Source organism: Symphalangus syndactylus, chromosome 1 (assembly GCF_028878055.3).
Source record: "Symphalangus syndactylus isolate Jambi chromosome 1, NHGRI_mSymSyn1-v2.1_pri, whole genome shotgun sequence".
Lineage (NCBI taxonomy): Eukaryota > Metazoa > Chordata > Mammalia > Primates > Hylobatidae > Symphalangus > Symphalangus syndactylus.
In genome coordinates this window covers 80998062-81019541 of record NC_072423.2, presented here as the reverse complement: position 1 = coordinate 81019541, position 21480 = coordinate 80998062, and the positions used below count along the sequence as shown (strand labels likewise).

Genomic DNA, 21480 nt, shown 5'->3' with positions numbered 1-21480 from the left:
TGTGTCTTACAGTATTATTTCATATTATAGTGCATAATATAGAATATTAGTATCATTATATATCCCATCTTATTCATTGAGTTCTTTTTTTTATTTTATTTATTTTTTGAGACAGGGTTTCACTCTATTGCCCAGGCTGGTCTTGAATTCCTGGCCTCATGCAATCCTCCTGCCTTGGCCTCCCAAAGTGCCAGGATTACAGACCTAAGTCATCATGCCTGGCCTTATGTGTCGATTTTTTTTAATTCCTTTTATAATGCTGATGATGAAAATAGCTTTTTGGTGATGAGATGAATCATTTTTGCCATTTCTGCATTTAAAAGTAGGGTGTCACATGGAATAATCTCCACCCTAGAAGGTCTGGGGACCAAGACAATCTATTCTGGGCACACTCCTTATAGCTTTTCTATGCCTATGTGCTGTTGTGAAAAGAATGCTAGACTAAGCGACACAAAATAAGAGTTAGGATCCAGGATTACTAGGAACTAACTGTGTCCTGTGTAAGTAATTTGTCTTCTCTGAGTCCAAGTTTTCCCAACTGTAAAATGGGGATAATTGTACCTCCCCTAATTCTCTCACAGAGTTTTCTGAGACTCAAATGAGATTAAAAGGCATGAAGAACTCCAGAAATGCAGGATGCAATAATATTACTCTGATTGTCAATAGAATCCAGAATGCAACCATCCAGAAGGGCAGGCTTTGGCTGCAGTGTTGCAGGGAGCACCAGGGAAGCATGGCCAGGATAACACACTGATGATAGGCAAGATTTACATGCCAGGGAAAATTGTATTTCAATCACCAACTGACAACTGCCACCTTTTCCTCTTCCTCAGTGGAAAACTGGAAAACTGATCCAATTTGCAAATTTGGCAATCAAACACATTTTTTAAATTCTGCAACTCAACGGTTTGGGGAAAATGCTTTGCAATTTAGGTTATAGTAGTTGTTTAAGACCAGATGCATCTGCTGTGGGGAAATCATAGCAATGTACTGCTTAATTTTCTATTGGAAGTTTTATCTTCCTTTCTGAAAGACAATGTGCCTCTGTGGGTATTGAACAGGCTAATACAGAATGAGTCAGGTATTTAGCAGGCAAAGCAGTCTTTTCAGGCCCCAACTTCAGTTGGTTCCCTACTGAGGCAGTAATCAAGGAGATGAGACTTAGTAACTGAGTAGTTAATGAGCCTCCCTTCAAATCTGATAATCAAGGAAGGACTCACATACTAGAAGGACTAGAGCTGGGTTCCCTGAAGCCACCATTAATGGTGTTCTCTTGCAGAGTCATTATGCACCAGGAACCTTCACTGTGGAACTGGCCTGTTCTTACAACTGTTAGAAACAACCAGTGCTGGCTGGATTTGGTAATGCATGCCTGCAATCCCAGCATTTTCAGAGGGCAAGGAGAAAGGATCACCAGAAGCCAGGAGTTCAAGACCAGCCTGAGCAACAAAGTGAGACTCCGTATTGTACCAAAAAAAAAAAAAAAAAAAAGTGTTTTTTGTAATTAGCCAGGTGCAGTGGCATGCACCCATAGTCCTAGCTACTCAAGGGGCTGAGATGGGGAGATGGCTTGAGTCCATGAGCCCTGGAGTTCAAGGCTGCAGTGAGCTATGATTTCATCATTCTGGTCCAACCTCTAACAGAGCAAGACCCTATCTCTCTAAATAAATAAATAAATAAATAAATAAATAAATAAATAAACAAACAAATAAGAAACAATCAGTGCTTAAGATCAACTCTTCTCTTAGAAATCCTTCATCAGCCCTGAGATCAGAAAACTAGGCCTAGAAAGAGCTCAGTGTCTCAGAGCTCAGAGGTGGCTAGGAGCTGAGTCAGTAAGAACTCCAAGAGATCTACTAAAGATTCTCAAAATTTTAGCCAATGATATCCTCTGACAGTTGGAGCAACCATGTATGATAGGATCGTGGGGTAATAATTGCTGGTGGTTATTAATTATAATTGGTGGGTAATAATTGCTGGTGACAATGACTGTAGGAGTCCTGTCTTACTGGGTGCTCACTATGTTCTAGGCCTGCTGCTGAGCTCTCTGCAAGGGTTACGCCCTCTAACCCTCTCAAGGAGCCTCTGATACTCCTAAATTACCCCTACTTTTCAGATATGGAAACGGAAGCTTAGAAGGGTGATTAATCCTTCAATGCCCAGGCAAAGGGCTCCCTCGCAGATGAAGGTTTCCTGATCTGTCCAGTTATAAATAGTCTCTACTTACCCTGAACACCTACACACACTTAGTCTAGGCCCTTAGCCTTCCTGCTTGTATTATACTTATCGTTATAACTATTGCATGAAGTAAATCTATTTATTCCTTTATCTATTCATTTGTGTATTCCTTTACTGGAAAAACATTTATTAAGTCCTATTACGTGTTAAGAGTTCTACTGAGTGAAGGGGAAGTAGCAGTAAACAAGACAACGGTCCCTGTCTCCATGAAGCTTAAAGTCCAATGGAGTAGATGAACATTATTAAAGAATAAATTACTCAATTCATTGTTTAACTATGACTGTGAAAGTGCTACCGAGAAGAATAATCATCATATTAATATTTGTTGAGGACTTACTATGTGCCAGGCACTAAACTCAGCACTGACAATATTAAATCACTTAATCTTTACAATCCTTTTTTGCCATGGGTTTGGGCCGCAGCCCCTGGTCTGGAGCAAAAGGGACACGTGCAGATGGCTCGGGCAGAGGACATAGGCAACATTTGCCCATGGGTTCCTGGGCCCTAGGTCCTGTCCAACCCTTGTTATATGTGGATATGAGTGAAGCCCCAAACTATAGGGATGGGATGTAACTGTCAACAAGGGTAATCAGGTCCTGGGCATGGGCAGTGACAGAGGCTCCCGTGTGAGGTGTTTGACACCTGAGGGACAGGAGGTGATAGTGGGAGCTTTGCTCGGGCCACCTGCAAAAGGAGAAAGAGAGGCAGCTAGAGGTGGGTGTTCAGTAGGGGTGGCCACAGAGAGTCCTAGAAGCCCCCTATTCCCAGACAGTCTCCCATCCAAGTCCTTTGAGGACCCTATTAGTACAGCCAGGAGGGAAAACAATAATGGAGGTTCTTCAAAAAATTTAAAATAGAACTGTGATATGATCCAGGTATGCCACTAAGTATGTATCCAAAAATATGGAATTAGCATTTTGAAGAGCTATCTGCGCTCCCATGTTCATTGCGGCATTAGTCATAATAGCCAAATTATGGACTCAACCTAAGTATTCATGAGTGAATGAATGAATTAAGAAAATGTGGTATATTCACAATGGAACACTATTCAGCCGTAGAAAAAAAAATGTCAATCCATCATTTGTGACAACATGAATAAACCTGGGGGGTGTTAACTGAAATAAACCATGTACAAGAAGACAAATACCACATGATCTCACTTATATGTAGAATCCAAAAAAGGAATTCACCAAAATAGAGAGTAGAAAGGTGATTGTCAGGGGCAGAGGGGTTGATTGGGGAGATGTTGGCCAAAGGATACAAAATTCTAGTTGGATAGGAGGTATAAACTGAAGAGAGGCATTGTTCAACATGGTGACTAGAGTTAACAACATTGTGTTATGGGCGTCTGTGAACCTACGGAGAGAAGTCACTTGAAAATTGCTAAGAGGGTAGATTTTAAGTGTTCTCCCCGCAACAATAAGTTTGTCAGGTGATGAGAATGTTAATTAGCTGGATTTAGCTGTACTACAATGTATACATATATCAAAACATCATGACGTGCACATAAACATATACAATTTTTATTTGTCAGTAAAACATTGATAACAAAACACCATGATGATATTGAGTATTGAAGGTTATACTTAGAAAATTTTTTAATGTCAACAATATGTCTTTACATTTATACTTTATATTGCTTTATTCACTTTACTGGGTTCTTACAAAATAATGCAACAAAAACAAAACCCACCAACATTTTTGTACATCAAAACACATCAACACAACAGAAAACAACAACAGAAAACAAAAAAATGTACAAAGAGGTTGCTCTTTGTACATTTCTGGTAATGTGAGTACCAGGATTGCTTGGATCCAGCCTGGGTGCCAGAGCGAGTCTCTGGAAAAAAAAAAAAGAAAGAAAAGAAAAGAAAAAAGGAATGAAATAAGCAAATTCCTAGAAAGACATTAAGTAGCAAAATTGACTAAAGAACAAATAGAATATCTTAATAAACCTATATAAAGTTTAAAAAAATTGAATTAGTAATTAAATATATTCGCTCTGAAGAAGAGTGTAGTGCTAGATGCCTTAACCCACAAATTATATCTAACATTTAGGGAAGAAAGTATACCAGTCATACACAAACATTTTCAGCAAATGCCAAAACATTTTAGAAAGCTAGTATTAGCTTGATACCAAAGAAGGATGGAGATATCAGAAGAAAAGGAAAGTGCCAAACAATATCTCTCATAAGTTTACATCCAAACGTATTTAACAACATGGAAGCAAATTACATCCAACAATATGTAAAACGATCATACACTACATGTCTCTGGAATTAATCCTAGTAATGCAAACTTGGTTTACTATCTAAAACACAATGAACATAGTACATCATATAAATAAAGTAGAAAATCAATAGAATCATGCAAAAAGGCATAAAAGAATTGTGACAAAATCTAACGCTAATTCCTGATAACTCACAACAAACACGCAGAAAAAAAAATAAGTGACAAAACTAACATAAAGGACAGAGGAGAGTAATTGGAATTGTACCATTTAAAGGCTCTTACTTAAACAAAAGCGTTAAAATATTAATTCAAAGTAGACTGTGATCAAGATATAGTAATCTTTTCATTTTTATTTTTTTTGAGATGGAGTCTAGCTCTGTCACCCAGGCTGGATGATGTGATCTCAGCTCACTGCAACCTCTGCCCCCTGGGTTCAAGCAATTCTCATGCCTCAGCCTCCCAAGTAGCTGGGATTACAGGAACATTCCACCATACCTGGATAGTTTTGTATTTTTGGTAGAGACAGGGTTTCACCATTTTGGCCAGGCTGGTCTCAAAATCCTGGCCTCATGTGATATGCCTGCCTCGGCCTCCCAAAGTGCTGGGATTACAGGCGTGAGCCACCATACCCAGCCTACATATTGTAATCTTTCAACTAACAATTGAAACAAACACAGAGAAAACAGAAGACTAAAAAATAATCACACTAAAGAAAGAATCAAGAAAAAAAGAAACAGAAACAGACAGAAAACAAATAGCAACAAAGTACACTTAAACCTAGTCATTTCAATAATTACATTAAATATAAAAGGGCCCAGCCTTCATGGCTCACACCTGTAATCCCAGCACCCTGGGAGCTGAGGGTAGGAAGATGACTTGAGACCAGGAGTTTGAGACCAGTCCTGGCAATGTAGTGAGATCCTGTTTCTGGAAAAAAAAAAAAATAAAAAAAAATAAAAATAAATAAATAAAATAATAATAATAATAAATTAGCCAGGCACAGTGCCATATGCCTGCAGTCCTAGCTACTCAGGAAGCTGAGGTGAGCATATCCTTTGAGCCTAGGAGTTCAAGGTTACAATGAGCTATGATCATGCCACTGCAGCCCAGCCTGTGTGACAGAGCCAGACCCTGTTTCTAATACATAAATAAATATAGAAGGACTGGATATCCCAATTTCAAAGTTCAGATTTTCAGATGAGATTAAACAATAAATAAATAAACAAGACCTAGTACTAGGCTGTTCACAAGAACCACAATTTATTTAGATACAGACACAACATTTAGGCAAAAGTATGGATGTAAATGTGCCATGCAAATACTAGTCCTAAAAGAGTTGGTGTGCTTATATTAATATTAGATAAAGTGCTCTTCAAAACAGGAGTACTGCCAAAGATAAAGGTGTCAAATCATAATCAAAATAGGCCAGTTCATAAAATTAACAATCTTAAATGGGTGAACCTAATGAAACTTCAAAATGTGTGAAACAGACATCAACAGAGTAAAGGTGACAATACTCAAATTACTTTTCAAGTATATGTGGAACATTAATCAAGATAGATTAAAACTGGACCATAAAATGATTCTCAATAAATATAAAAGGATTTAAGTCATAGTTTGTACTGTAAGCAAGACAGGAGTAAATTAAAAATCAATAACAAAAATATATTCAGAAAAACGTTAATATTTGGCATTTGAGCAAATATCTTTTAAATAACAATGGATATAGAAACAATTCTCAGATCCATATTTAAATTTTTTAATTGTGTTAAAATTTTAACAATTTAAAGTATATAATTCAGTAGCACTAAGTACATTCCCAGTGTTGTACAACCAGCATCTTCATTTCTATCACAAACAGAAATAAAGTGCCCATTAAACAGTAACTCACCATTGCTTCCTCTCCCCAGTCTCTGGTAAACACTAATCTTCATTCTGTTTTCACAGATTTGCCTGTTCTGGATATTTCATGTCAGTGGAATTATACATCTGTCCTTTCGTATCTGGCTTACTTCACTCAGCATCATGTTTCCAAGTTTCACCCATGTCGCATGTATCAGAACTTCATTCCCTTTAATGGCTAAATAATATTCTATAATTTATGTATCATATTTTGTGTATCCATCCATTTGTTGATGGACATGGGTTGTCTCTGCCTTTTGGCTATAACGAATAATGCTGCAATTAACTTGAGTGTAAAAATATCTGTTCCAGACCCTGCTGTCAATTTTTTTGTGTGTGGATAATATCTAGGAGTGGAATTTCTGGTTCTCTGTGTGATTCTGTGAGGAACCACCAAATTGTTTTCCACAGCGAATGCATCGTTTTCTATTCCTAGCAGCCAGTTCATGAGGGCTCCAATTTCTCCACCTCCTTAGCAACATTTATTTTCTGGGTCGTTGTTATGAAAGCCACACTAGTGGATGCAAAGTGGCATCTCATTTTGGTTTTGTCTTCCATTTTATTAATGAATAATGGTGTTTCGCATCTTTTCTTGTCCTTACTAGGTATTTGTATATCTTCTTTGGAGAAATGTCTATTCAAGTCCTTTTCCTATTTTTTAATTGGGATGTTAGAAATTCAGTCAGTCTGCCCGGTGGCTGCACAAGGGCGAGAACTGAGAACTCGCCGCCCAACCCCATCCCAGGTGACTGCCGAGTGCCCATGTCAGCGGCCCCGATCTCCCTGCGGTGGAGGAGTGGGTCGGAAAGCATGGCCAGGGGGCCCTCAGGCTGGGCGCGCTGGAGATCCAGAGGCTTCCCAGGCCATGCACCTCCAGCACGCCTGGGCACCCAAGCTGCAGCCGCCTTCTGTGTGCAGGCAGCAGCCTCCAGGCAACCCCCGAGCCCGCCTACACTCCCCACATCTAAGAACTGGGACCAGATGTTCCTGTGGCTGCGGCCAAGCCAGGCGGTCTGCCCTGCCGCGGCTGCACAGAGACGGGAACCGGCCGTCAGCCCCATCCACGGTGGCTGCAGAGGGCCACTGGCTAGAGGTCCCGAGCTCCGGCAGAGGAGGAGCCGGCGGGGGCAGGGCCTGGCGGGCTCTCTGGCCTCGTGCACTCGCGATCCGGAGGCCGCCCAGGCCATGCTCCGCCGCCTGGGAGCCCAAGCGGCAGGCGCCCTCTGTCTGCTCACAGCAGCGGCCTGGCAACTCCCAAGCTCGCTGGCGCTCCCAGTCTCGCAGAACCGGGGCTAGATGTAGCCCTGGCTGTGGCCAAGCCCGGTGGTCTGCCCGGCGGCGGCTGCAACGGGGCGGGAACCGGCCCTCAACCCCATCCCCGGTTGCTGCGGAAGGCCCCTGTCAGCGGCCCGATCTCTCTTCGGAGAAGGAGCGGGGCGGGAGTCGCGGCCCGGCGGGCTCTCAGGCCGGGCGATCTGCGCACCTGCGATTCCGGGACTTCCCGGGCGAGCCCAGGAGAACCCGCAAGCCATCGACGCCTGCGCCCAAGCTGCAGCCGGCCCCTGCAGGCCTCGCGGACTTGGGAGCGGCTTCCGGAGTCCCGGCTGGCGCGGAGCCGCAGGCGCGCGCTTAACCGTTTCGCGGGGCTCACTCGGTCTGAGAGGTCGGAGGCTGCGAGTGTCGCTGCTGAAGGCTGTGGTGGACAGGGCTGGATCGCGGATTTTGGAGTAGATCATAGATCTGGGATCGCGGATTGGGGATTGGATCGCGGATTTGGGGTGAGATAGGGGCTTTGGGGTTGGATAGGGAATTTGGGGCTGGGTCGGCGGGGGCGGGGTGGGGTGGTGGTGAAAAGGTGACAGGGAGCTGCCCCCGCTCAAGATCTGGCAGTTGGGGGTGTGAGAATAAGTCACCACCATGAAGTTGTTCGGCTTCGGGAGCCGCAGGGGCCAGACGGTCTTGGGCTCCACAGACCACTTCTACACGGGTTCTGGGTACCGAATCCGGGAGGCTAAACTGCAGAACATCCACAGGGCAGCTGTCAAGGGGGTCGCCGCGGAGATGGAGCGCTGCCTGGCGGGCAGGAGCGGAGACCCGGATGCCCTGGACAAGCAGCACAGGTAGCGGGGCTCAGCCCGGGGTGGGAGGGGGTCCCAAGGCCCGGCTTTCCCGCAGCCCCTGGGCCTTGGAGGGCGCCGAGCACCCTCCGAGTGGCGGAGCCAACTGGACCCTCAGCTGTTTTCCATCCCTCCATAATTCATTATATTCTTTTTTTTTTTTTTTTTTTTTCAGTAGGAGTCTTGCTTCTTTGCCCAGGCTGGTGTCCAATGGCACAATCTTGGCTCACTGCAACCTCTGCCTCCCGGGTTCAAGCATTTCTCCTACCTCAACCTCCCAAGTAGCTGGGATTACAGGCAGGTGGCAGCACGCCTGGCTAATTTTTGTATTTTTAATAGAGAGGGGGTTTCACCATGTTGGCCAGGCTGGTCTGGAATTCCTGACCTCAAGTAATCTGCCCGCCTCGATCTCCCAAAGTGCTGGGATTACAGGTGTGAGCCGCTGCGCCCGGCCTATATTGTTTGTTACATATCATAAGATATATTATATACATATATATATATATATAACCGATATGTATACCATATATATTACAGATATATGTTATATATATATGTTATATATACACATTAGATAAAAAGTTATATGTATATATACACATTAGATGAAAAGTACATCTTCATTTTACAGGGAATTCTTTCAAATCAAATCATCAAATGCTCTAAAAGTTGGCAAAGTACCTTTTTCCAGATCTAGAAGTTACTTTTTTTTTTTGAGACGTAGTATCGCTCTGTCGCCCAGGCTGGAGTGCAGTGGCGCAATCTCGGCTCACTGCAAGCTCCGCCTCCCGGGTTCACGCCATTCTCCTGCCTCAGCCTCTCCAAGTAGCTGGGACTACAGGCGCCCACCACCACGCCCGGCTAATTTTTTGTATTTTTTAGTAGAGACGGGGTTTCACCGTGGTCTCGATCTCCTGACCTCGTGATCCGCCCACCTCGGCCTCCCAAAGTGCTGGGATTACAAGCGTGAGCCACCGCGCCCGGCCCCTACAAGTTACTTATGTACATAGGAAAAAATCCTTCACATTTCTGGTATAAGAATTTAAATTAAAATAGGGATGAAACAGTTTTCTATCCACAATATTTGTGAGGATGTTTTATACTGCTGTTTAAAAGTTTAAGTTGCTGATTACTTTTCAAATAGATAATTTGGTTGTAAGTACTACATTTAAAAAATGTATATGCCCTTTACCCATCAATTCCATTATACTAAAATACCCTTAGGAAATAAAGATACATGCACTTTATTTTTCACAGCACTTATTTTAAAAAGAACCCATAGAATGGATCCCATAAATAAATTTCAGTTGCATGGATAGGATGGAATAATATGTGACCATTGAAGGTGGCAATATGTATAGAAGTACGTTGATATGTGAAGAAGTATTTTATTATAGCCAGCAAGGAAAAAAATTTAGTTAAATTATACATACACAAACATACTCAGGTCATGTTTTAGCAAAAAATATGTAGAAAGTATGATAAAATTTGTAATTACTGAGCATTTGTATTGTAAGTAAAGTTTTTTTCCTTTGTCTTATCTGTGATTGCTGCAGTGAGCATGTACAAAACTTCTAGTAAAAGTTTACTATTAATGGAATAATCCTTGGGAAGAGAGGAATATGAATCTTGCATTGATAAAAATGATTTCTCGCTTTCTATTTTTTATCATTATTGTGTGTATTGTTATCTTCTTTGAACTTTTAGTCTCTTCAGAAGTAAAAAGGGAATGTTTTAATCTGTTTCCAGATTTTATTATCTATATATTTTATTATGTACATATGTTTTTCTTATATACTCATTCCATTTATGCAAACAATGATAATCATTTCATTTTAATTGTATTCTTTAAAAAAAACACATATAAATAATTACCATTGCAAAAATATTGCTTTATAGGAGTTTATTTAAAAATATTGAACTCCCCATGTGTATTTATCCATTCTTTCATTCCATGTATGCATCAAACATAATTTGAGTACCTGCTATGTAGCAGACATTTTCTACTATCTCTCACGACCCTTCCATCCTTAAAAACTTCATGTTTACCTGCCCTGCCTGCACAAGCTGAGAGATTTAAAATAGGAATATTGGGACTTAATCTCCTTGAAACTTTATCTCCCACCTTTCAAACAAAAGCATTTCTGAAGTTAGAAAACAGTAGAAGATAACCTTTAACTGCCCTTTCAAAAGTTTATCAGTCTTAAATACTAATATTAATCATTGGAAAGGCTGATTTGCATATATTCTGCAATATTTTTAAATAAACTCCTATAAAGCAATATTTTTGCAATAGTAATTATTTATATGTGTTTTTTTAAGGAATACAATTAAAATGAAATGATTATCATTGTTTGCATAAATGGAATGAGTATATAAGAAAAACATATGTACATAATAAAATATATAGATAATAAAATCTGGAAACAGATAAAAACATTCCCTTTTTACTTCCGAAGAGACTAAAAGTTCAAAGAAGATAACAATACACGCAATAATGATAAAAAATAGATATAAGTATTGAATAAAATGAGCCATACATATTCATTTGAATCATGAGTTTCCTTTGGCTTCAAGTTATTTGAAAATCAAAGAATTAATTTATTTAAAAAATGCATTATTGTTATTTCAGTGCTCTTTCCCCACAGCACCTTTAAGAACTAAAATGTATTTAAGTTTCAGTCATATGCCTAGAACTGCCCTAGACCTGCTGAGTATACCACATTCTACTTACTGTAAGGTCTCATGGATTGTGTGATGCCCCGCTATTTCATATATCAATAAGATAATTTTTAAAATGCTACCAATTGTAGTTATAATAAATCATGAATTATAAGTGGCATTACAATGTCAGAGGTGTTAAAATGCGACCTACTCTTTAAGCAGTCCTGCAAAGCAGGTATAATTGTATCATTCTACCTAATTAAAATGTTTTTGTTAAGTAGTAGTAACAATTATAATATCTGGCTGGGTGCAGTGGCTCACACCTGTAATCCCAGAACTTTGGGAGGCTGAGGTGAGAGGATTGCTTGATGCTAGGAGTTTGAGACCAGCCTGGTCAACAAAGTGAGATTCTAACACTACACAAATTTTTAAATAAATAGCTGGGCATGCTGGTGCACATCTGTAGTCCCAGCTACTCAAGGCTGGGGATGGAGGATCGCTTGAGCCCAGGAGTTCCAGGCTGCAGTGAGCTATAGTTACATCATTGCACTCCAGCCTGGGCAAAAGAGTGAGACTTTGTCTCAAAAAACAAAAATCTTACAATTATTGAGTTGTTGTCGGAAGTATTCTAAATACTTTACATAGCTTCTCATTTAAGAATCACGATGGTGTCCTATGAGATAGCTACTATTGTCATCTTTATTAATGAGGAAGTTGAGGCACAGAAAGGCTAAGCAATAGTTGGTAAGTGACAAGGTTTAAAGTAGGACTCAAGCCCTAGTTGAACTGAATCCAAAGACTGAGCTCTTTCTATTCAAATAGGCTGCTGTTTTCATTAAGGCAGTGAGCAATAAGAGCTAGTAAGTATTGTACTTTCTTCAAAAAAATTATTTGTTTTGAAGGCAGAGGAAAGACATGCTATTGAATTTTTACAGTTACATGAATGATTTTATGTTTTGAGATGTTGCACTACAGTTTCCTAAAAAGTCCTCTTACTCTCGTAGAACTGCTCTACGTTTGGCCTGTGCCAGTGGCCATGTGAAAGTGGTCACTCTCCTGGTTAACAGAAAATGCCAGATTGATATCTGTGACAAAGAAAACAGAACGCCTTTGATACAGGTATATTAGAGCCAACTCTTTCAGCATGACATGGATTTGATTTACATGTATAGAATTAAAATGAATTGATCTCATTTAAATATAACTAGTTGGTGAAACCTGTGGAATGTGTATTTTGAATTCTTGGAATTTACAATCTGTTTCTTGGTCTAACACGGACAGGCTGTCCATTGCCAGGAAGAGGCTTGTGCCATTATTCTGCTGGAACATGGCGCCAATCCAAACCTTAAGGATATCTACGGCAACACTGCTCTCCATTATGCTGTGTATAGTGAGAGCACCTCACTGGCAGAAAAACTGCTTTTCCATGGTGCAAATATTGAAGCACTGGAAAAGGTATAGATCAATCAACTTTCTTTGCAAAATATTTGTTTTAACATTGACATAGGTAAGGGTTAATTTTTTGTATTTGGAAGCTCAACCTTTCCCTGAGTGCAAATGCAAATTGTTATTTTGAAATAACTTAATTGTCTAATATTTTATTTTAAATATTGATACTTTTAAAGAAGCATTAAAGGGCACAGCTTTATAAAATGCACTTTGGAAAATATTTGTGAATTTGTTAAAGGTAAAACCTTTTCAACTTTTTTTCTACACACAGTTATTTTATTTTATTTTTTTCCTAATTAGTGTAAAATAACACAGGAAAGAAAATACGGCCTGGAAATAGGCTTTATCTTAAAACTCAAACAAAACTAAAGCAACTTACAATAAATGGACATGTTGCTGCTGCTGATAATTTTCTGAAAAACTGATGTATCATCTCTCGGTGGCACAAGGCTTAAGAGGGAAAAATGGGAAGGGAAAAAGAGAGCAATCAGAAATATGCAGGTCACTTGGAAATTAGGTAATGAGGGAAAATGCCAAGAAGAGTTTTTTTTTTTTTTTTTTTTTTTTTTTTTTTTTTTTTTTTTTTGGTTTGTTGTTCTTCCAGTTTATGTGTTGAGACAAGGTGCTCTTTAGCTTTGGGTCTAATAATTTTTGTTTTGAAAAAGAGAGTGAGTTGAAACTTGCCTAGAGATTAATTTTAGGAGGACTCTGAGGAAACCAGATTGGCAGCGAATAGGTGGTGATGAAGTGAGAAACACTTCAGCAGAAGGTAGAACAAATTATTAACTGACTTATTGTCCAACCTGGCAGAAACAGCCACTTAGATAAGAGTCTAAAGACTTCTCTCAAACCTACAATGTCTTGGTGGGAAGGTGGGAGATAAGGAGCTTGTAAATAGCAAAATCAAGTGGGATTTTGAGTTTGCTTATCCCTGTTCTACTCATAGCCAGGAAACTTAATTGGAGTTTTAATAAATGACTCTATCTCTTACTCTTTTCTCTTTTTGGCCACATGTCCAACTGTTAAAGGCAATTAGCCATGTGGGTGAGAGATGAGACTGAAGTGATTGTCTGCTGCACTAATTCTCAGAATTGTGCCTTACAGTAACCTGAGGACATTTTGTTAAAAATCTACAATTGTAGGCTTTCCCCTGAAGATTTTGATGGAATAGACCTAATAAGGCCTGAACGTGTTTAAAAATGTTTTCTTGAACCTGGGCACAGTGGCATGGTCCTGTAGTCCCAGCTTGGTCCTAAGAGTTTGAATCCAGCTTGAGCAACATAGTGAGACTCTTGTCTCTAACAACAATAATAGCCAAAAATAAATAAATAAATAAATAAAACCTTCAAGGTTCGGATACACTCCTGATTAAAAACCCCAGAATAGATAAGCGCAACATATAAATTTCTGTATCTCAAAAACATAAGAAATCTCTAGAAGAATTGGCATTTGATAGGTGCCACTTCCTTCAAAGTTCTTCTTTTCAATAATATTAGCCTGACTTGTCTGTCTTCCTCTACGTCTGTGACCGGGAAGTGAAAGGAAATATTACTGGCAATATCTCTCAGCTTACAGAATAACCCCTTTTCCTTCCCACCATTAATCATTCACTAACATTCAGAGAGTCTTTAGAAATTTGCTTATGGGTAGTCTTTCAATAAGTAGAGGCTGACCCTTTCATGATTTGATGTCCCTTTGTCACCATGCATGTGATTGATTATGTGTCAGCAAATGTTCATTACAAGTTGGGCTTTCTCAATTAGAATAGTAGCAAATCCTAAACTATTTTTTTTAGTTGAAGTTGTATTATGAACTATCTCAGTATGTTTGTTAAGTTTATAGAACTTTAGCATACCCAAAATGTCAGTTTTAAACACTGAAATCCATGAAGTTAATAAGAATACAGATAGGAATTATTTTAATAATTTAGTTTTAGCAGTCCTATGAGCCAATTATCTATTTGGTTAACAATCTGGGAAAATTATATACAAATATATTTTAAATGAATAAATGTTGGAAAAATTCTTGAAGCAGGTATTATGAGTCTTTTTAGCAATTTTTATTATATATGAGAGCCTGATGTTTTGGTAAAACATATGATACTAGAGGAAGAAAATATTTTACATGCAAATACTTAGATTATACACAACCATTTAGTAACACATTAATAGCGAATATAGAAACACAAGGGGGGCTATATTCTAATGAGGTACACAGATTTCTTTGTTTGCCTCTATAAGTTGAATCAACATGTAAAATTTAGAAGACTCGTGTAGAAATCTGGCCTTCAGCCTTATCCTAAAAAATCAAATCTGGTGTCCCCTGAGTTTCTATCACTGCTTGGTCTGCTGTGCAGAGGTTGCCCCTTTAGAGAAGGCATGTATTCTTCAGTTTGCTACTGTGCCCACCTTAGTACTTCCTTTACTCAGGCAACCTTCCTTTGTTTACAATTCCTATGTTATAGTACGTTTTGATAAAAATTTCAAGGTTTTTAAGTCAGCATGTATTTGTTTATAATATATAGTCTATAGAGTATATAAATCCCTCAGTTATGGAGTTGAATTTTAGAATTTAGAAGTTTTTAACTCTTTTCTTTATATATACCACAAATAATTCTCTGCCCATAAGAATGCCTAGAAGCCTTTTTAGGTTACTACTGGTTATAGTTGGATAATTTATGAATATTGCAGACATTACATCTTTCTCCTCAGCACTCTTCCTTAGAAATGCAAGTGACTTATTGGCTTATATTATGCCAGAAGTAATCCACATGGATCAGTATGAGAACTTTTATTGATAAGCCATTATGTTTTTATTTCTGATTTATATTTTGTCTAAAATAAAAAATAATTTTAAGTAGCCATTTAAGTGGAAGCCAGTAAGAAATGGATTTAAAAAGTAGAGCTGCACTAGGGTCCCAGGATTACCATTATAATTGAGAATAGTATTTCTTACTGAGCTTTGGTTTTTTAAATATTTGTTCTTAAGTTTTTAAACCTATCTCTCTTACACAGAACATACTGAGCTTTCTAACAGTAAAGATAAAAATCTATTCTCTTGTATTAGGCAAAAAACCCATGGACTATTTAATAATAAGGAAAATAAGTGCATTTGAAGCCAATCTCTCTTAATTCAGAGCTCATTTCCATAGTGAGCCATTTGGAGCAGGAGTGCCTGACATTGGCATCTGGGATCCTGACACCATTGATAAAAGTGAATCAAGCAAGTTTGTACCACCCAGAGGAAACCTCCACCTGTATTGGGAAGCTCTGGCAACCGTATCTCCGAAACTCTTAATTCCTCAAATGTTAATGTTTGCCGTAAATAGTATTGTCAAATGGGGATTAGGTAAAATTCAAGAGATTTCTTGATTATTAGACATAAAATACAGTTTTGTAATACTTCTCAAATACAGATGGTCATGGAGTCTTTCTCTTGGGGTATAATACTTCTGATAAAGTGAATATTCTTTGGAATACAGTTTAAGAAACACTGCTTTAGAGATAGTAATTTAGATCATTAATTTATGTAAAAAACTTAAAATGTTTGCTACTATGTGTTAGGGTTTTGGGGCTATAGAGACAACAGATACAGCCCTTGCCCTCAAGAAGCTCTTGGTTTCGGTGGGAAACAGTGAAATGATTACAATGTACCATGTTAAGTGCTGTGATCAAAGCAAGGATTCTTGGGACTGGTAAATGTTTAAAGTGAGTTGTGGCAATGACCACAGTTAATCCGGGGAGACAGAGGAGGGTTGTTTGCAAGGCAAAGAGCAGCACATCAGAAAGAACAGAGGAGTGAGAAGGAAGGGACAGCTTTTCATTTACTTCCTTTCTATATTGTATGTTGAAGTTCAAAGCATCTTAGAGAAGATTTTCAGTTCAGTTGAGAAATATGTAATTTTGTGAATTATTAAGTTTTTTCTGCTATTTTATAGGACAAAAATACCCCACTTTTATTCGCTATAATTTGCAAGAAAGAGAAAATGGTGGAATTTTTATTGAAAAAAAGCAAGTACACATGCCTTTGATAGCCTGAGACGGTACAGTAGTTCTTTTTTTTTTTTTTTAAAATAAAAACCTGTGTATTCTAGAGTGGTAACAGTCACTGAAGTCAGAAATATTAATAAGAAGATAAACGTAATTATTGGCATATAGTGAAAAATATCACCATGAATAATCAGATAGATTAGCAAATATTTGGACTGAGTAACATAAAGAACACTATATAGTAGGATTCATCTTCTCTTATAATATAGAGTGTTATTTATAATTGGATGTTTTTGGTACTGTAATCTTTTATTAGCCAAAAAGTTTTGTGTTAGTTTTATTAATTTTTTTTTTAGATGGAATCTAGCTCTGTTGCCAGGCTGCAGTACAGTGGTGTGATCTTGGCTCAGTGCAACCTCCACCTCCGAGGCTCAAACGATTCTCCTGCCTCAGCCTTCCAAGTAGCTGGGACTCCTGCCTCAGCCTTCCAAGTAGCCATGCCCAGCTAATTTTTGTATTTTTAGTAGAGATGGGATTTCACCAAGTCAGCCAGGATGGTCTTGATCTCTTGACCTTGTGATCTGCTCTCCTTGGCTCCTCAAAGTGATGGGATTACAGGAATAAGCCACTGCACCTAGCCAGTTTTATTAATTTTTAAAGTGTGGACTTTTAGTTTATGACTACTAGTATTGTCATCATCAGTATTATTGTTGTTGTTGTTGTTTTCAGCCTGCAGATAACTCTTATCTGACCCCTGGCTGATTTGAATTATGATATATCAGACTAGGAAAGCAATGGGGGAATCTTCATCTAAATATTTACCTACTTTAGATAAGTGACCTCAGCACAGTTTCTTGGCCATCAAAGGACTATAAGTTAGCAACTTGTATTATGTCATACCCCAGTGGGACAAGAGGCTTCCTTGTTGTCCTTTTCTTTTAGGCTTGGTGATAATTTACAAAGATGAACACTTGAGCACCCTAGATGCTTATAGACCCAAGCTAGTACATGCAAATGGTTATTACGTCTACACTGACAGGTGGATATTAAGTTGGTAAAGTGTATCAAACTAGCTGTTTAAAAAAGTCTTTATTAAAGTTCTTGAGTGGAGTTATTTCTTTGTTATTTTAGAACAGCCCTCATGCTTGTCGTACATTATGACTCACCAGGTATTGTCAACATCCTTCTTAAGCAAAATATTAACGTCTTTACTCAAGACATGTGTGGACGAGATGCAGAAGATTACGCTATTTCTCGCCATTTGACAAAGTAAGTGTTTATGACAAAAGGCCAGTTAATACCGAATTGAAGTTTAAAATAATTGCAACTACTCCATCTTATACATTAGGTGAGAGTTCCTAGTTCTTTTTCAGATAGTTTGAAATAGCAGTGAGTTAGTCTACCTTTTAGCCCGAAATCAAGCAGAAGTCTAGATTAGTTAGAAGTAGAGTGCAAGATGTTTTCAGGACTTTTAAGACGTTTATCCCTAGGGATCTCAGTGTTGTTCATTTTATTCTAAGTTATAATCCCCATGCATGGGATAAAAAGAGCCACATATTTGACTTCTTTTCCCTTCCTTTCTTTTTTTTTTTCTTGAAACAAGGCCTCACTCTGTTGCCCTGGCGTGTCTTGAACTCCTGAGCTCAAGTAATCCTCCTGCCTCGGCCTCTCACAGTGCTAGCCACCATGCCTGGCCTGACTTTTGTAATTAGTTATTGGGTCTTGAAATGTCCAATTTAGCAGAAAATCTTGTATTTTCCCCTGGGGCTGTCTCCTGTGTCTTCCTTCTTTGAATTTTCCAAGAAGTTAAGGGGTTTCCTAAGTCCAAGGAAGGCAATCTTTCTTTAAAAGTCAGAAGAAGGGGAAAAAGGCCATTCTGATCATTCTGTTGTTTCCGTGGACTCACTTGCTGTATTGTTGCCATTGTAACCAGTCCTGCAATCTGATAATGATTGACCTTTGCCACCAGGATGCCTTCACTCATTCAGACCTGTCAGTTTTCGTGGTGATTCACACATAGAGTTCAAAGCTACGGTGTTTATTAGTTTATGTACTTATGCTCAGTCACTGTTCCCAGCACCCTGATCTGGCAGCTAGGCCTCCTAGCTTTATCCACACAAATATTGAGCAAGTTGATCCTCACCCTACACTAAAAACCTTATCTGGAGCCCACATCTTAGCTAGACTTAGCCTAGGCATTCATGGTAAATTACCCTTTGAGACCCATGTTTGTCTGTTCTTTAACCAATATTAGTTGGGATTGTTCTCAACAGTCAGGGATGCTCAAATAATGTTGCAGGAAGAGATTAGGTTTCCCTTTCCCTGTTGTTATCAAATCTGTACCTTGAGGCTTTTTTATATCCTGTGGAGCAGCTTTGGTTGGGTAGCAGAAGGTTCCATGTTATCTTTCCACCGAGTAGTGGGAACCAACTTACAGTTGGCCCCTCAAGTAATGTGTCTCTATGATAATGAAAATCTGGGCTAATCACAACTCTTCCTCGAGTTTTAAATATATTTTAAAATTCTACCTCACAGGAAGCCATTCAATCAAATTCTCTGAATCTAAAGTAGGTGAGTTGGATTTAACAGAGCTAAGCCTCATCCAGGACCCATGAGTATCCATGTATCAAACAGGCTTTGTACTTGTTTCAGCAGCACATATTTTAAAATTGGATCAATACACAGAAGATAAGCATGGCTGCTGCCTAGGGATGGCACACAAATTCAGAAAGCATTCCATATTTTGCATAGTCCAGGGAAGGTCATTTGACTATTTTTTGAGTAGCTCCAAGGAAGCAGTGTGAGTGAAACCAAAACAGAAGACACCCGATATTGAAATTGTGATTGTCACTATAAAACTATTCATGTAAGGTGATCTCTGAAATGAGAACAGAGCTGAGTAATAATGGGATGTTACTTGTTGCTAGTACATGTCTTGGAAATGACAAAATGTCAACTTGCATTTCCTTCATGGAACTGAAAAACAATCAAAGCAGGGTTTTGTCTTGTCTGTTAGTTGGAGAGGACCATGGAGATCCAGTATCCAAGCACAGATGTGCTGGCTTAGAGTTTGAGGAGGTAGAGAAGGAGCGGTAGTTGTCCAAGCCATGTTTTGACACCCATTAGTTTTCTGCCTTTGGTGTGATTGATGAGCTCCATGATGGGAGACAATTAGGTAATCTATTTTAATGAGATTAGTTATGAATTAGCTAAAAGGCCCTGAATTACAAGCCACAAAGAATACAACTAATAACCAAAATTAGCACTTAATAACATTTTCTGAAAACTACAACAATTGAATATTAGAACTTATAGAAAAATACACAACAAGCAATAAAGTTCAAGAATAAATTATTCCATTGCTTTACTATTTCCCTGAACATTTAAGCATGTAATCTTATTACATCTTCCTAACAACCCACTGAAGGTAGCAAAATCCTTACTTTTTTTTTATGTGTTCATCTATTTTTTTTGTTTTTGTTTTTGTTTTTTTTTTCTTTTCTTTTTTATTATTATACTTTAGGTTTTAGGGTACATGTGCACAATGTTCAGGTTTGTGACATACGTATCCATGTGCCATGTTGGTTTGCTGCACCCATTAACTCGTCATTTAGCATTAGGTATATCTCCTAATGCTGTCCCTCCCCCCTCCCCCCACCCCACAACAGTCCCTGGTGCGTGATGTTCCCCTTCCTGTGTCCATGAGTTCTCATTGTTCAATTCCCACCTATGAGTGAGAACATGCAGTGTTTGGTTTTTTGTCCTTGTGATAGTTTGCTGAGAATGATGGTTTCCAGTTTCATCCATGTCCCTACAAAGGACATGAACTCATCATCTTTTATGGCTGCATAGTATTCCATGGTGTATGTGTGCCACATTTTCTTAATCCAGTCTATCGTTGTTGGACATTTGGGTTGGTTCCAAGTCTTTGCTATTGTGAATAGTGCCGCAATAAACATACGTGTGCATGTGTCTTTATAGCAGCATGATTTATAGTCCTTTGGGTATATACCCAGTAATGGGATGGCTGGGTCAAATGGTATTTCTAGTTCTAGATCCCTGAGGAATCGCCACACTGACTTCCACAATGGTTGAACTAGTTTACAGTCCCACCAACAGTGTAAAAGTGTTCCTATTTCTCCACATCCTCTCCAGCACCTGTTGTTTCCTGACTTTTTAATGATGGCCAATCTAACTGGTGTGAGATGGTATCTCACTGTGGTTTTGATTTGCATTTCTCTGATGACCAGTGATGATGAGCATTTTTTCATGCGTTTTTTGGCTGCATAAATGTCTTCTTTTGAGAAGTGTCTGTTCATGTCCTTTGCCCACTTTTTGATGGGGTTGTTTGTTTTTTTCTTGTAAATTTGTTTGAGTTTATTGTAGATTCTGGATATTAGATGAGTAGGTTGCAAAAATTTTCTCCCATTCTGTAGGTTGCCTGTTCACTCTGATGGTAGTTTCTTTTGCTGTGCAGAAGCTCTTTAGTTTAATTAGATCCCATTTGTCAATTTTGATTTTTGTTGTCATTGCTTTTGGTGTTTTAGACATGAAGTCCTTGCCCATGCCTATGTCCTGAATGGTATTGCCTAGGTTTTCTTCTAGAGTTTTTATGGTTTTAGGTCTAACATGTAGGTCTTTAATCCATCTTGAATTAATTTTTGTATAAGGTGTAAGGAAGGGATCCAGTTTCAGCTTTCTACATATGGCTAGCCAGTTTTCCCAGCACCATTTATTAAATAGGGAATCCTTTCCCCATTGCTTGTTTTTGTCAGGTTTCTCAAAGATCAGATAGTTGTAGATATGCGGCATTATTTCTGAGGCCTCTGTTCTGTTCCATTGGTCTATATCTCTGTTTTGGTACCAGTACCATGCTGTTTTCGTTACTG

The 21480-nt window shown here is 38.9% G+C and overlaps 1 non-coding gene and 2 pseudogenes across 1 annotated transcript; all 3 read left to right on the top strand.

Moving 5' to 3' along the window:
* The first annotated feature begins 3578 nt into the window (after positions 1-3578).
* Positions 3579-8005, top strand: LOC129488414 (collagen alpha-1(I) chain-like; annotated as a pseudogene).
* A 284-nt stretch (positions 8006-8289) lies between these two features.
* Positions 8290-21480, top strand: part of LOC129488420 (putative ankyrin repeat domain-containing protein 20A2) — a 43243-nt pseudogene continuing 30052 nt past the window's right edge.
* LOC129461286 (U6 spliceosomal RNA) lies at positions 19231-19337 on the top strand. Its single transcript, XR_008650448.1, has one exon. It is a non-coding gene; the product is annotated as a U6 spliceosomal RNA (small nuclear RNA).